Raw genomic sequence first — 17,062 nt, forward strand, 5'->3', positions numbered from 1 at the left:
ACATCGTTCTGTTTTTCAGTTCACTGAAAAAAAGTTCTGAAAAAATAGTGTTTATTTTGGACTGCTGCCCAACTAATCTGTCTTCCTTTATTTTTTCTATAATGCAAGCAAAATACAAAATCAGTCATTTATGCATCTCAAGTTTTAGCTTCTGTTTTAACCATCCATCAGATTAACAGATACAACAGTACAGTAATTTTTTTTTACTCTTCAGACATAGAGCTGTATTTCTGTGCTTTTAAGAGTTGCACAGTGAAGGAAGAAAGTCCTGAGGTCAATGGGATGCTGGGCTCTGTTTGCTGGGCTGTTGAGTGATTCCCCAACTGAATGAAGAGCCTGGTTGAATGAAAGTGTTAATCTTGGTCTCAATATGATGTCCCCCTCGCCATTTGAGGAGTCAGCAAATGATTTGTTTTAGCTCTGGAATGATGGTTTAGTCCAGGTGCTGCTTCTCACAGCAAACTTTGTCTGAGGATAAATGGGAAGAGGCCATTGGTGTCCAAAAAAGAGGATTTGTTTAACATGGGAAGGGAGGAACTGAATTAAAATACAAGAAGATCACATAATCTACCACCTCCTGCAACCTCATCTGGTGGCTTAACCTTTGATGCCTACTTTATTTTTCTTCATTTCTGCTGCTGTCTTCAGAATTCTCTGTTTTCCCCATGGCTTGATAGAAAACCCTGCAGTGGAGCTTTACCTTGGGTGCACGTGGCTTGTACTGCAGCCACCCTCAGCCCTAATGGGCTTTGGTTGTTATGGGATTATTGTTTCACTCTGTAGCAGAATTATTTTTTGTGCTCCTTTCATCAGAACAACTCCTGTGAGCATGCACACATCACCTGGATGCTCAAGGTGCTGTTCTGGATGTTGTGCCCAGGTGGGAATGCAGGAACTGACTCAGGTTTAGAGCAGCTTCCACTCCTCACTGCATTTACATGCCATTGCTTGGGTTTGGGAAATCCATTTCTCTCCCTGTGCCTCTGCTTGGCTGAACTGTCCTTCCTGCAGGAATTAGGGCTCGGCAGCACCTTGGAGCAGGTGTGCAGTTTCAGCGGGTGCCTGTAGGTGTTACCACAATACAAACAATAATCAATCACTGACCGACACCTCCGAGGCTCTCACTGAAACCAAACACAATAAAAAAGCCTCCCCAGGGGCCAAATCTACCAGGCTGTGTAAACGATTTTTTAGTGAAAGTGGTAGAATCCCCATCTCTTGGGACATTTAAAACACGCTGCAGAAAGCAGGAGCAATCAGTATGGTGGAGAGCAAGGGCAGCTTGGCAGAAGGATCAAATAAAGAGGACTTTATTATTTGGGAGTGCCTGTCCAGCAGAGATCACCAAGAGTGAAGGCACAATGACTTAATAGTCATTGCTCTCCCCCACTGCAGGTGCTCACAACCAATAAACAAGGCAAAGAAGGCCTCAGCCAAAATGGGACATGTATTTTTAACCTTCCCACCAAACTCTGATATTTTCCTAGATTTGTTTTAGGTATATTTAAGCCAGTTCTTAAACTCCTTTGCTAAGATTGTTTGCTCCAGCAAAACACAGGGTAAAGGTGTACATTTGGACATTATGGGAAGATGATTGCATTAAATCAGAAGTAAAATAGAATGAGAGTGTCCTGGTGAAGAAGTGCAGCTCAGTGCAGGGTGAAATGGCTAGGTACAGGTAGGAAAAATTCCACAGAACTTGCATGAAAACTGCATAACTTGGATTTGATTCTCATTTGTGTTTGTTTTTCAGTTTCCCCCATTCAACAGAACACTAATTTTCCCAGGTAGGTGAGTGCAGGCAGGAGTGGAGTGAAACTACCCAATGTTATGAGACAGGATCATTCTCTAGGTGCTTACCACACTAATTAGCTGCTGTGAGGCTGCTCCATCCTGGATGGAAACAGTGGCCCCCGCCTTGGAGCTGGTGCTAATCCCTACGAGAGGCATCTTTTCCAGGCAGCCCTGCAGGTGGCACAGCGAGCCTTGTCTTTCCAAGCCACGGGAGCAGTCCCTGCCTTCCCTTCCCATCGGTTCACAGTGCAGCAGCTGCTGGGATGGGGGAGACCTTCAGTACAGAGAAAGAGACTGGAGTGATACTCTGGCTGCTGAAACATCCTGTCTGTTCCCGGGCTGCTTCCAGGGCTTTGCTTTAGACAGGAACAGAGAAACCAAATCATTTTCTTTTTACTGCAAGACGTTTTGAATGCCCGTATGATACTACTGAGCTAAAGTTGAAAAAGAGAGTGCAGCTAAACTCCTAAACTCCTAAAAATTCTTAAAAATCAAGATAACTGTTGAAATCTTGGTTGTACCCTCTGAATGTATTCTCTGTCTCCTTATCAGATAATCTCTTCTGAAGCCATTGGAAGCAAGTGGAAATTTGATTTGGGAATTGTGGAAAGGGTGGATTGAAAAGGGCCTTGTAGCCTGCAGGGCTGCTGGGAATTCCTGCTTGTTAGTCCTTATTCTTGCTTTGCTTCTCTTCATGGCCTTGGGCAAGTCACTTAACTTCTTAATCTCTGGCTCAGTTTCTCTGCCTGTAAAATAAGATAACTATTACTATCACATACCTGTCTGACAGGATTTTCTCCCCTAGTAATAATTAACATTTGTAAAATGTTCTTTGACTATGTTTATTTTTATTATAATACTTCCAGATTATATTACAATACTGATGCTGTTGCTGTTGCAGATTTGAGCTCCTGTACAAGATTACACCGGAAATTAAGTCATTTTTCTAATAAGATATAAAACAACTTGTGGTTGGTGTGGTTAAGCCGAGTTGAAAGCTCGTTTGCAGCATGACAACAGTGTGAAGTAGCTGAAGCCCTGCAAGGAATCTAACCCCAGTATCTGTGACAAAATGAACTACATGCACTGAAGATTATCCATGATCTGATTTTACCCCTAACAGAAAGGTTACTTATTTGAAATATTTGGTAAGTGAGGCTGAAGGTTTGAGGTTTCCTTTGCATTAACAGAAGGTGTGAAGTGTCTCTACACACTTGGATCTTCAGTCCTGCAGTCCAGACTGAGCTCTGAGGAACTGGACTGAGGATTTGTGAGGGTGTCTGCAAGACTGAAGAATCTTTATTTGCATTTCTCTTTTTTCTTTTTTAACTACAATCGTAGAATGGGTTTGGATTGGGTTTCAAGAAATCTTCAAGATCATCTCCTTCTTCAAGCAAAAGTTACCTAGAAATAACTTCAGTTTTCCTCATATATGAAAGGAAGGAAACCAGGCTGAAACCTTGGCTCTATGAACCTGCAGTTCATGAAGCTGCTTTTTACCTCCAGCAACTTATCAGCAGGAATTCAAAGTTTGATTTTGTTAATGGACTTTGTGGTTCCAGTACCTTTGTCTCTGTCTCTTGGATGCTCTGGTGTCAAAATTGATCCCTTCATTCTCTCCCTCTTTTCTGACCTCCTCTGTATCTGTGTAAACTTTGATTGTCTATCAAACTCATGGCAGTGAGTTCCACCATTTATCAAGGGTCTGGGTAAAGAGATGCTGTTTTTGCTGCTCTGAGCCTCATGTCTGCTACCTCCATCTGAGGTGGATTGGGCAGACTTTTGTTTTCATTCTTAAGGTGAAGGATGAGGTTGTTTGGCCTTTCCTGAGCCAAGGGAGGCTTGTCCTCGTGGCATTCCCAGCTGGGTTCATGAAGACCATCCAGGAAAGGGCATTGTAATCCAAAGTCCATTTCTGTGGTGGGATGAGGTGGGGGAAAGACAGTGACTCCTTAAATAGCTGCTTCTCGACTTGCTGTGCTCATTAGCACCCACACATGTGACCTGTCCAAATAACAATAAGGAAAGTGTAAGCTAAGCAGGAATCAAATGCAAAGTGGTAGAAAATCAAAAGTGACTCCCTTTAACCTGACAAAGAGGAAATTGTTGACAAAGTTTCAGGCTTGATTGAGCAAATTTTTTTTTTTAACTCATCTTCTCCCCCCTTCCTGGCCTCTGCTCCCCTGGAGAGAAGTCTGGATGTAACACTATTGCTAGGACTAGGCCTATGATTAAGTTCTGTTTTTCAAAGGTGATCCCAGCATGATTAAAAACAGGTGGCCCCGTGGCGCAGCAAGGGAGCCAGATGTGCTCTGCAACTGGATTGCCATTTCCTAGCCCAGCTGCAAACATTTGATTGTCCACTCTCTCTGAGTATTACAGCCGTGACCTTCTCTCTTCCTTACCTCCCCCGTCTCCTGTCTGCTTCCCCCAGTGACATTTGAGAGCAGAAAAGTCCCCTTAGACTTGTTTGTCACTGTTACAACCATCCTCTTCTCCCTTCACCTCCCCATTCCCAGCTTGGGTTGTGCACTTCCATTATTCACAGATGTTGGAGGGTAGGAGCTGACAGCGTTGGCTTTTACCTCTCTCTTTCCTTTCCTTGGATTTTTTTCCCTCTCTGTGTTCCGGCGTGTGTGCACTGACCCCAAAGCACTCCCAAGTCAACTGGCAGCGTCTGAATCCACTTAGAGGTGAAGGGATAAAGCAATTTTCTTGGAGATGTGGCATCAACTGTTTAGGTTTTGCTGTCTCTGAAGGCCTGTAATGAGAGGGTGGCCTGGTCCCAGAACAAGCCCTGTCTCACCCTGATCTATAAAATTTGGAATAGGTTAATCTTTTCCCCCAGCACTGGCCTGTCAGCTCTTTTGTGCTGAATTAGGACTCTAATGCATGGATGGTGTCAATAATTGCCTAGTAAGCCATACTTAAAAAAGAGTCACAATCAATCGTCCCAACATTAGGATGTCATAATGTATCAGTCCTGCATTAGGAAGTTGTAATCCATCAAGTTGACATCAGAAGGGACAGTGCATGGTGGGAGCTCAGCTCAGGCCTAGTGCAAGCTGGAACTACTCCACAGGCTTTGCATCAGCACTGGATTTGGTCTCAAAGGGTCACACTCTTTTTTCCCACCTACCCTTTGCAGCTTAATAACCAATTTGATGAATATGGGAAGAGAAGGGCTGCTGATGCTATTTCAAGGAGGTCTGGGACAGCAGAGAGTTTGAGTTTCTGTCTAGCAAACTAACTTTTTTCTTCCTCCACTGCATGAATTAATTAATTCATAATTATTCCTGTCCTGACTGGTTTCCACTTTCTCCGGAAATTCCTATTTGTGCTGGTTTGTAAATCACCCCTTGCTTTATTCCATTTTAAGATTCATCTTCCCCAGATCAAACCTCAGTCTGGTCTGCAGCTCCTTTATTGAGCCTCATCTGTTGTTTTAAATCTGCAACTCCTGTTGAGGGCAAACGCCCTCAGCTGCTATTTCATTTTTGTGGCACAAGCCTGAGGATGGGAGGTGGTACTTGCAGCAAGCTCTGAATTCAGCTCAGTACAGGTGAAGCTGTACAGTTCCCTGGACACATTGTGTGCATCTTCAGGCCTCAGTTTTCAAAGCACACAGGCAGAGTTCCCTGCGAGCTGTGTTGGGTGTGCAGCTCCAGCATAGGCTCCAAGTGTCTGGAAATCACCTCAACACTTGTGTCCTTTCTTACCAGGCATTGTCATGAGCTAATTAATGTTTCAGTATTGGAGGTTTGAAATGTAAGCAAGAGCCTTTATCCTGTGTCCTGAGGAAACAAAAACCAAACTCAGAAGTAAGTGAGATTCAAGGAGTTTCGTGGATCAGTTCTTTCCCAGAAGCAGTGGAAAGGCAGCTCCAGGGGCAGCTGTGGGCTGCTCACCCACCTCTCGGTCAGTGCCTGTGAGCAGCTGCCTCTGGTGGTGTTTCCTCAGCTCTTCTGTCTGTCTTGAAATCCTGAGGTGAGAACAAATCCCTAATACCACTTGTGTTACCCTTCCTGAGCTGTTGGGTAGCTAGTGAGGAGCTGGGTTTGGGTGACTGCTGTGGGGACAGACAGCTGTGTGTCCTGCTGCTTGGTGGGGCCTGGCTGGGCCCTGGGAGCTGGGAAAAATGCAAAAGAAAGTCCTGGCTTGTCCCCCAGAGCAGAAAAAGGGAGAGGAGCCACAGGAGAGGAGGTTTTGGGAAGTAATAATTTCATTAAAAATGGGATGTCGCTTCTTTTCGAGGGTGAAGGAGAGAAAAGCAATCGTGATGGAAATGTGAGTGCAGGAAAAGGTGATGTTTGGTCAGTGGCAATGTGCCAGGTGGAACATCCACAAGGAATGACCACAAAGCCAAACACAGACCACATTCTTGTGTCTGCTAACAGCACTTGGTTACTTTTTTGAAGAACTTTATTGAAATTGTTTGTTTTCTTTGTGTTTCTTAGTTGTTGTGTTGTGTAGTTTCAAGTGTAGTAGCTTGTTTAAGCCCATTTGCTTGCCTTGAATTTAGTAATTACTGGCTTTGTGTGCATAGATGATAAACTGAATAAATATTGATAGTAATTTTTTAGAGTGAGGGACAGCTTTTAATGTGCAGAGTCAGTTAAGTTTTAACTCCTGTCTGAGATTTTTCAAATCTGCCTGAAGTTGCTGTTGGTGTTCAACCAATCCTTTCGAGTGCCTTGAGATAGGGCTGGGATTGGCAAAGCAGATGGTAGAAATAAAAATTAAAATTAAAATTAAGAAAAAAAATCCCAGCACTTCAAGTGCAATTCCCTTGCTTTTAACCTCACATTGAAGGGCTCTGTCACCATGACTAAAACCCCACTTTGGTGGCTCAAGAAGCAGAGGCTCCTTGAGGTGGCATTGGCTGAGCAGAGGCTCTGGAGCTGTGTCCTAGAGAAATCCATGGATTCTGGTGTCTCTTCTATTCCCATATTATCATATTCCTTAGATCCTTTCTGTGTGGGACACTGAGATGGTCTTGAGAGAAATGCAGCAATTTTGCATCTGAAACATCCACACTGACAAGGCTCAGGTTAAGGGCTGAGCCTGGGGTCAGTTTTAGGCTTAGCCTCTGGCTTTGGCAGGCTCGGTTAATCCTTTGGGAGGATTTTGCCATGCACCAACAGTGCCAATAGTGACCACTAAATTCAGCTTTATTGGCTGAGTTATCTCTGATGCCATGAGAACACCACTCAAAAGTGACCTTCGTAGTTGATCTGGTTCTAATTATAATCCAAGTAGTTTTAAACATTCATTTAAATGTCTTCTTAATTGCAACCTAATTTCTTCAATTGTAGCCCATTCATCAGTTGTTAATCATTTTTTAATTGTGTGGAAAGTTTGAAGGGTTAATAACAAGTCATTTGTTAGCGAGAGGTCATGAAAAGGGTTATAATAATTGCTTGGCTAATTTTAAATAATAAATTAACAAATAGATGTGTTCCCAAATTTTAAGGTATTTCAATATTTCCAATATTGCAAAATTGTTGCAGGTCAGGAAGGATGGATGGATTGTATTTCTTGTACAAATATGGATTTTGGATGTGTTATAAGTTACACTCTGTTGCTTTTGCTTCTCAAGAAAACAGTGAATGACAAAATGAACATTTTTTAATGATGGTTTAATTGGAATTGCATGGAAGTGACTGACAATTCTGATGGTAATCTTTTAAGGCATGCACATTATGTGAAAAAAACAAAGGGGAAAGAAAACCAGTGCGTTTTTCAAGGTATATATTTTTTAAATAACATCTCTTGACTGTTTCTAATAAGAGCAGCTGTGAGCAGGAGTCAGTGGAAGAAGAAAGGATGTGAAGCTGAAATGAAACAGTGTTTGGGATCACATTTGTCACATGAGTTCAGATCTGGTGTTTCAGTTTGTGTCTGCCTCGCTCTCCTTACCAGGGATGACCTTGTTCTTCGGGCTCATTCCAGCAGGGATTCTGGGCACTGGGAGCTGCTAGGGGTGTTTTCTTACAGAAAATCAGAGAGTCCCTGCACCTTGGTAGTGTTAGGCTGAGATTTGAGGTCATGTGAAGCTGGAATAAATGTCTCAGCAGTTCCTTCTCTTTGGATACAGGATCATGGTGTCAGTCTGAGCTCTGGGAGTCTGGAGAAATCCCTGCCACACTGTAAAAGAATTTACAGGAGCAACAAGAGTCTGAACTGTGCTGAAATAATCCTGAGAGCATCACACTCCTCACACTGCAACAGCTGAAAGAGAAAATTCCTCTGTACCTTCCACAGGCTGGAAACAGGTAGAGTGGAGGCTACAATTGGTTGTATTTTCCTATGAGAGGTGGGGTAGCAGGGCAAGACAAAATCCTGGACAATGAGACAGCCTTGCTAAGAATTCTTTATTTTAAAAAGTAGCAGAATTCCTCACTCTTTTTCCTCTCCTAAATACAGACATTCCCCAAGTAGTGAAATTTTCACAAAGGGTTTGTTCTGTACAAATTAAATTTTCCATTTATTTCCTTAGTCATCCTCCTTTGTCTCAATTCTCAGCTTAATATTTTGTAACTTTTGCTCCTGGTATGATATCTCACCTTCCTCTGCTCTTGCAGTGGCCTCAGAGATGTCAGAGAGGTGATTTAGTGCCGGGTTTCTATGGAAGGTTCCTCCATTCAGCTGTAATTTAGAGCCATTGCTTAAATCCTTCCGAAAGTTCACTTCTGGGAGCTTCCCTGCTTTGTACCCAGCCCGGGAAATAAAAATGCACATCTTCAGAGGAGGTTCCAATCAGCATCTGAGCAGGACTGAGGATGGTGATTGCAAACTGAAGGTGGCTCTTTGCCATATATCAAGGAGGTATATAGGATATATCATCTTTCCTGATGGGATGGGAAGGGAACTGCAGGCAAAGCTCACGTATGGAGCCCTCTCACCGGAAGGAACAGATTACCAGAGGGAAAAACCCTTTAGACAATGCCTATGGAGCAGCCCAAGAATATTCTGTCCTGCTGGGACTTTCTAACCCCAGTGAACTATATCCTTATCCTTTCTTTCCTGCTTTTCCCTCTCCCTACATCCGCCCCCGAGACTGACAGCACTGAGAAATTTGTCTCCCCTCAAAAAAAGAGGAAGAAAATAAGAGAAAAAAAATCCCAAGGAAAGGATAAAGCCCAATTTTCCTGACCCTGATGTCTCACACAAATCACACTATGGGAGGTGCACTTGGAGGGCTCTGCATGGCAGAGGCATAATCCAGGCAAAATCCAGTATGAGCTGGGTCCAGCTGGGAAGCTCCCAGCTTCATAGCTGGAGTATCTTGCTTTGTATTTCCCAGCACAAAGCACTTCTTTTTGTCCCTTCTTTTAATATAAATGGCAGAGAAAGGCTGATTTTCAAATGAAGAGAAAACTTCTCTCACTTCCCTGTACTAACCCTCTGCAGAGGATAGTGATGGAGCTGGAATCCAGCACAGTTTGAGTCAATATCTGTAAAATTTGTGTTCATTCCATGAAAGGAGGAATTTTACTATGATGACTTAGTGCAGACAGCATGGAACAGACCTGTGGTTGAAATGATCTGCAAAAGACTTCCCCTTAATTTTGTGTGTTTGATTATTTTTTGAGGTTGACCCAAGTTGCTTCTTTATTATGAGCCTCTAAGAGTTCTCTGTTTCTATTTGTTTTACACTTCTAAAAAAAGTATATTACTTGAGTCTTGAAAATACCATAAATATGAATTTACTTCTGTTTTCCTGGAAGTGTGGTTGTGTTTGCCAGAGATACTCAGTGCTCTGGAATCTTAACTGGAGAGACATGGGAGTTTTTATGTCTGATATGTTGATATTAATAGTATTAAGTATTGACAAAAACAACCCAAAAGCAGAAAATGCTGTGTTTGGTTACTAAATTCCTTTACTATTCAAATTCTTCTTGACTTGATGTCACCATTTCAGTGCCAGTCATGGAATTCTGTTGTGAGAGGAGGGGAAGCCCCACAAAGGGAAGGAGCTCTTTGCTAATACCTGTTCTGAGGAACCATTCCAGCCTAGCCTCAGCCTGGGACCGTGGGGAGAGGAAACTTGGGCAGAAATAAATTGATTTTTTCTATTTGTCAAGGGTTCTGTACAGAACATTGCAGTTATTTTTCAAATGTGCAGAAGAAAAGCTATTTCTAAAGGGGACTTCATCTACAGCTGTATGGAACAGTGCTCTGATTCAACAGTTCTGAGCAGCTGAAAATGCTTCTCTTGGCTTTTACCTTTGTAACTGTGTGAAAGTAAAATAAAGCCCAAGCCCTTGTGCTGATATCAATCTGTAAAGCTGCAGCATTTGTGTAGCTCTTAAGCATAGTGCTGATTATATATATGGAATGTAATTTAATCATGATCTTAACCTTAAATATTTCTCTTTGCAGTTTTTCTTCAGTGAGTGATTTTCTTCATTAAATATAAAGCTTGATACATAAAATTATATTTAAAGAATATAAAGCTTGATAAAATTTTTTGGATTTCTCTGCTGTATTCTCATCAAGATACCAGAGCAGTTGGCAATGAAATGAAGTCACTCTTCTGGAAAAGCTCTTTGCTTTTTCATCCTGCTCTGCCTTACTGTGTTTTTGAGACATATCCTTGGCTACTTGTTTAAATTTTCATGTTCCAACAGACTAACCTGTTCCTTATTGCATGGATTGGGTTTGTGGGTTTGAAATGGAGCCTTCAAAGGAGCACTGGGGCAGGTTCAGGTCAGGTTGTTGTTCGTTCTTCCCCACACTGTTTCTAGGGTCTGGGAGTACCCCAGGCTTGAATTTGGCTGTGCAAATTGCAAGGAGAGTGGTTTTAAAATTCTGAATTTATCCTGCCTGATGTGCTTGAAAAGAGTGAGAAAAGGTAATAGAGTAAGAAAGGATGAGTGACTCCAGATCACGTCTTGGTAGGAATTAATTTCCTACAATTGCTGAATTAATGTGATCAGTAACCAGGGTCTGTAACAGACAGGAAACATCCAGAGGGATTACAGCAATACTGAGCAGGTTTCTTATCCACAGAACTCTTTGTATAGGAAAACTTCATTAAAACTTCTCTGTTAATTGTTGGGGAGTGCATTGGTTTGGGATTCCTCCATAAAAATTAAAATTGACCTTACTTTAGAGATGGCTCTCTCTGACCCTCTGCTTAGGGATTCTCATGATTATTTAAGATTTCAGGCATTTAATGGGGTGTGTCCTCATTCACACTTTGACTTTTGACTATGTCTATTAAACAGAATTGTTGTAGAGGGCAGAGTGTCAGCAGTGTCCATGGAACATGTGAAGGTGCACTGTGACCAAAGGGCTCCCCATGAAGCGCCAAGCTGTGAAATATTGCATCCTGGCTGCCTTGGCTTTCTCCTCCTGGAGTCTCCAGGCTTCTTTACACAGTGGAGCTGCTTGTAGGAAAAAATCTCTTTTGCTTCCAGAAGCAGTAAATGGTAAACAGACCAGAGGGTGATCCAGCCCCTTTCTCCCCTGAGCCTTTCCAGGGGAAGTTTTCTGGGAATGACTTTAGCAGAGCCTCTTGAAGAGTCATGAAATACACAGCGATGAGATCACAAGGACTCTCTTTAATAGGATTTCTTTTTTGGGGTCCCAGGAGTAATGTCATGCCAATAATTCACCACTGCAGCTCCCTTTTTGTTTCCTACCAGCAGTAAAGAGCCCTAAACAGCTTCCTTTGGAAAAAAGCATCCTGAGTTCAAGGATCCAACATGCACGGCAGTCAGTAAACACTGATTGCAGTAATCTTTGTACAAACCTAATGCCAAACCGCTTTGACACCAGCAGGTCTCAGAACTGTGTCTGGTTCAGGTTTCAGTGTTTCACCCTTGTCCCTTGGAAAACAGAAAGAAAAGAACCTCAAACCCAGAGAGCTGCAAGGAAAATGATATTTTGAAGGATGGACTTGGGCCAGATCAGGAAATGTTGAGTTATCCCATCAAATTCAGTAAAGAAAACGTATTTACAGATACAGCATTGGCTTTGCATACAGAATTCCTGTCATAAATGGGGAAATAGAACCATGTTCAAAATAAAAAACATTTCCTGAACTCTCTTAACTTCTCTTTCTGGGGGAGAAATAAAATCTAAGGGAGAGGTAAGCCTTGGAGCCAGATCTTGCAGGTCATTTGAAGGGAATGTGAATAAGGCAAGTGTTTTCCAGATTCCAGACCTGAGGAAGGACCTGTCCTGAGGGGTTTCTGCTTGGAAAATTCAGCTGGACTCTGCAGCAGTCTCTCCCAAGTCCTCCTATAACTGAGATGCTTCCCAGAGCTCTCAGGGCTCTGTATCACACCCAAATGTGACCTTTCTTAGGGGGCCCTGTGGCCTCTCCGTGTGGGTTCGACTCACTGCGTGAAATAGGCCCTTCAGCCATGAGGGATTTTCATTAAATTGAGTCAAACAACTGGGAAAAGTGAGGTAAAGTGCTTTTTGACACTTTTCCACTTCTAAGCCTGAACCAGAAAGTGCAAAACTCAGAGAACGAGGGTTTTTGCTGCATTTGAGTATTACAGGATGATCTCATTTGAATGCCTTGTTCTCCCAGCACTGGTATTTGGGAAAGCAGACCAGAACAGTGGGAATTAAATCTCTGTGGTGATTTTTGGTTGCCTGAGCTGTTGTGCTGAGGACAACTGGTGAATGGGCTGGCATTTGTGTTTCCCTGCCCACAGTGTCTGTCCTTCAGCAACCCCCCGAAGCCTCCTCTTGCCTGTCATCTCTTCAGACAGATCATAGACATCTCCCCCAGCCCATCCTTCTCTTAAAGGGGATGCTAAGCAGGAACACAGGATTAAAGAAAGTGAAATTTGCTTGCAGCTGCTCTGTGCTGTCCGTTCCACTCAGCATCAGTGGGATTAAATGCTTTCTTTTGGGTGTCAGGTTCTGTCTGTGCCTAGCACCGAGTTGCCAGCAGAGCCCAGTGCCCTGATCACTCTCCCTTCCCAGATTGGTTCCACCTTTATATCCATTTCCTACCCCACTGGCTGGTGTCAGCAGCCTATTTGAAGTCAAATGAATTAGCACCGAAGAAATGCCTGATAAAAAATACACATTAGCACCAAGCAAACTACAAAGAAGGAATTGGCTTCCTGACGTGAGCATTCAGTACCATCTGGGAACTCTCAGTGTCCAGGGACAGGCTACATTTTGCCACAAATATTTGAGCTGTATTAAAATTTTTCCCAAAGGAAAGAACCAGTTCTGACACACAACTATTGTTTTGAATGGTAAGGCACTCAAAAGAAAGGTTTTCCATCAGTAAATTTTCTTTCATTCAGAATGGCCATTGCAAACCTATCTTTTTTTCCTATGTAAATATGAAATTTTCTCCAAGTACATGGATGTTGACAGGACAGAGGAAATGTGTCCTAAGCTAATCTTTGGAGAGAAACATGCAAATAAAGCAGTGATAATAATGAGAATGGGCAGCTTGTGTCCATGAGCTTTTTGGGAACCAACACAGCCCTGGCTGCTGTGATGGACTAAAGCCAGAGAAAATTCTCTTATTTTGGGTCATTTGTGAAATGTCCTGAGTATTGTTTTCAAAGCAAGGGAACTTTCTAGGAAATATTTCCTAAGTGTTTTAATCTATAATGTGGTGTTGAGCTGCAGCAGAACCTGTCCCTGGGATTTAGTGTTGGTCTTCTGCACCTACATCTGAGTTAAGTTCATTACTAACCCCTAATTTTATCATGAAATGATCTCATGAGGGGACCTCAATCTGCTCAACAGAGCTCCAAGGGGTCCCACACACCCAGCTATGTGGCACCTCTGTTTACCTTTATGGGGGAAAAAACTGACGCTGATGGCTGTTTCAGGTCTCAGTTTCAGATCCCTAATTCTCAATTTTAAGGATTCCCAGGAGCATCCCTCCCTGCCAGAGCACCAAGCAGTGCTGTTGTTCTGAATACCTTGGAACCTATGGCAGATAAAAGTGAATTATTTTATTTTTTTATAAGATGTACTTGATATACTTGAAATATTTCCTTAAAAAAAGAGTATCCCTCTTTCCAGAACATGAGCTATGTGTTAAGGTGTTTTGTGGATTCTCCCTTGAATGGAGCCCTATACTTTTTGCTGCTGCTGGATTAAAATCCCTCAACCTTGTCTTACTGATATCTTTATCAAATTCTTGTGGAAACATGTTTTTTTTTAAAAAAAACACACACACACACACAGAGACACAACCCAGCAGTGAAAGCTCTAAGTTAACGCCTCATGTTCTTCTCAGATTTCCAAAGCACTGAGGCCTTGAGAATATGTTTCCAATATCCTCTCATCTCTCTCTGTTAGTGTTTTACTCAGCTCCATGCTGGGGAGGTCCTGACCCCGGCAATCTCCAGGGAAGGGGGTGGGAAGGGGGGTCAGGCCATGGTGGAAAGCTGCAGGCCACAGCCTGTGAAATCAGCCCCATTTCCTCAACTCCTTTAATACATTTAACCTGGAAGAGGCCGTCGCCGGCCAAAGATTAGATTACCAATGTTGGCATGTTTGGCCTAACAAATGGCAAATGGATGACGTGCCAGGCAACAGCTAATCAGTGCTGACACAGATCCATGGGCAGGCCTTTTCCAGGAGGGGATAGTTCATGGCTGCAGCCAACTTTTATCCTGACGACTGAAAGGAGAGTTGAGAAGGCCACAAGAGTATCTGTCTCTTTGAATCTCAGGGCTCCCAAACTGTGTGTCATTTTTAAAGGTCTCACTGGCCCTCTCAGAGGATGATCTAAATGTCCCGTGCTCCTCCAGGCAATAGGACATGAGAGCTTGAACCTTTCTCGTAGCAAACCTGCTCTGTGTCTCTCTGTGTATGCACCTATATCCTGACTGTCACTAATTCCTGGGCAGAAAGGAAAAGGAATTGTTTCTGCAAAGCTGGTTTGAAAGGATAGTGGGGTCACCAGCCTTGCTCACAGCAATGTTTTTATAAATATTTTTTGAAATGCCTTTCCATGGCCCTGGCTTTTGGAGTGTTTCTGGCTCCTTTTCTGTGACATGGCTCTCACAGAGGGGTGCCATGGGAGGTGATGGCTGAGGTGCTGCTGGTCTCTCTGGCCCAGCAAGGCTGTTTTGCAGTGCTTGAGTTTACTTTCAAGTTCTCTGTTCTTTGGTTCCTCTAATATCCAAAAGCCTGTGTTACACCTGTATTTTGCATTCTGCTGAGTATTTTCACCTCTGCTCTTAATTCACCTGGATGTGTGTACCTGTCACTGGTGGGCCAGTAAGGAAGAACCTTCTCTGAGTGTAATCAACTAAATCAACCTGAATTTTGGAAGGAAGAGCTGTCTAATTGCTAAAACTATCAGTCACAAGCTCCCAGTTCCATTCCTAGTTACTATCTTCTATAGCCTCAGTCAGATTGTCTTTCAGCTTTGCAGTCCTTCAACTCTGAAATTAGGTGGAGTGTTTTACTGGATAAGTGAGCTCTGGAAGGGGTGAGGAGGAGGAGGAGCAGAATCACTCTGAGACACTGAAACAGTCTAAATAAGACTGGGGAAAGGAGACTACAGTGAGATCCTGTTTGAGAGCTCTTGACTATTGTTTGGGATAAGCCCAGTCTGTCTGGAACTCTCTGTGCTAAATCAAAGAGCTTTTAGATGAGATACTTGTCCACAGAAGGTTCATATGCTGTGGTCTGCCTAAGGAGGGATGAATGGGTAGGACATGGAAGCAGGAGGTGATGGGAGGGGAGAGGAAGAGCACTTTAGCACAGTGGAGAATGTCACAAGCTGAAGCTTGGCATCCAGAGAGCAGCAAACAGAGCTGGATGTCAACTAAGAGATTACTGGAGATTCTACTAAGAGAGCATATGTTTTGTTTGCCTCATTGAACTGATGGCATTAGATCCAAAGTCTTCCTTTCTGCTTTCCTGTGAGCATTTTGAGCTCACTTGCTTGATGGCAGGATATCACTCTGGTACCTTTCTTAGAAGGCATCTGCACCGCTGGGTTTGATGCTGTTGACAGCCTGGTCGGCTGCCAGTCAACTTTATCTTCAGTGTCTGATTCCACTTGTAAGGATTTCTGTTGCAGATCAGATGTGCACCTAGATGCTTCAGACCTTCACAAACCTTGTCAGGCCAAGATAGATCACAGATATTGTTTCCTTGGTCCAGAGCTCATCATACTTAATTTTAGACATAACTTTGGTCAAATCAAAGAGAACTGTCTGTGTTTTTAATATAGCCATGGGAGAAAACCAGGCTGTTCTGCGGGGAGTGTTCCTTCTGTCTTGAAATGGAAGATTGTGGTTGAAATCAAAGAGTAGCCCTTTGGAAGCTGTTTTGTGTTTTGCAGATAAAGGGAACCTAGATGATTAATTTAGATCTGGGGTGCTGTGAGTCATGGGAAATGAATCCCAACTTTTGAGAGGAAATCTGTGCCAGAGGTTGAAGACTGAGTACCTCTGGGAATAATGCAAGACCTCCAGGTGCCTTCAGATCACTGCCAGTAAAGTCCTGAGACATCTGCCGTGTTCTGTGGCAGAAATATTTGTTGCTGTTTGAAATTGCTTTTCTTCACATGTACTCTCAGATTTTGGATGTTGGCTCTTTGTTGGAGAAGGGCGTTTTGCCTTGGCTTCTGTGATGTTCCTGGCTATTGGGATGGCCACTGCTTTACTGTGTTTGTACTGACAAGATGTCTTGTCCTATTTCATTGCCAGAAGGGCCATCAAGTACTAAAAGTGTGAGATTTGTCTTTCTGAACAAAACAGTAACTTTTGTTACTGAGAAAAGAGCACTGAACATGGCTGCACATTGATGAAGTTCATGCATTTGTGAGGCCTGATCCTTCTTTTAATAATTTATTTACATTCTGACTTTGGAATGTTGTTTTTATATCCATATTTAGTTTGGGGAATACTTTGTTGTTTTCTTAGCTTTAGTAACTGGAGTAATTAATGGATCTCTGCCTTATGGACATATGAGGGAATAGATTTCTATAGAGGGTGAGTCTTCCTTGCTAAGGTGGTGAGGCCCCTGGCACAAATTGCCCAGAAGAGTTGTGGCTGCCCCATCCCTGGAAGTTCATCCAAGACCAGGTTGGATGGGGCTTGGAGCAACCTGGGATAATGGAAGTTGTCCCATGGCAGAGGGTGGAGCTGGATGGGCTTTGAGGTCCTTTCCAGTCCAAACCATTCTGGGATTCTTTGATAAAGTGGGCTTGGTTTTGTTTTTAGAGTGATTGTGAACCTTCATTTGAAATGCTCACAGTTGAAATAAAAACAAAACAGAAATTAGAGGGTTTTTTCCCAGGACATATATT

The 17,062-nt window shown here is 43.0% G+C and overlaps 1 long non-coding RNA gene across 1 annotated transcript in view; it reads left to right on the top strand.

Annotated features, from left to right (window-relative positions):
• The window catches only part of LOC111936560 (uncharacterized), a 254,657-nt gene that overhangs the window by 118,518 nt on the left and 119,077 nt on the right, over positions 1-17,062 (top strand). Inside the window, exon 9 of the long non-coding RNA XR_015277844.1 lies at positions 7,892-8,069. This is a non-coding gene — a long non-coding RNA (uncharacterized LOC111936560). The remainder of the gene's footprint in view (positions 1-7,891; positions 8,070-17,062) is intronic.

This window comes from Cyanistes caeruleus, chromosome 18 (genome assembly GCF_971803275.1).
Source record: "Cyanistes caeruleus chromosome 18, bCyaCae1.hap1.1, whole genome shotgun sequence".
Taxonomy (NCBI): Eukaryota; Metazoa; Chordata; class Aves; order Passeriformes; family Paridae; genus Cyanistes; species Cyanistes caeruleus.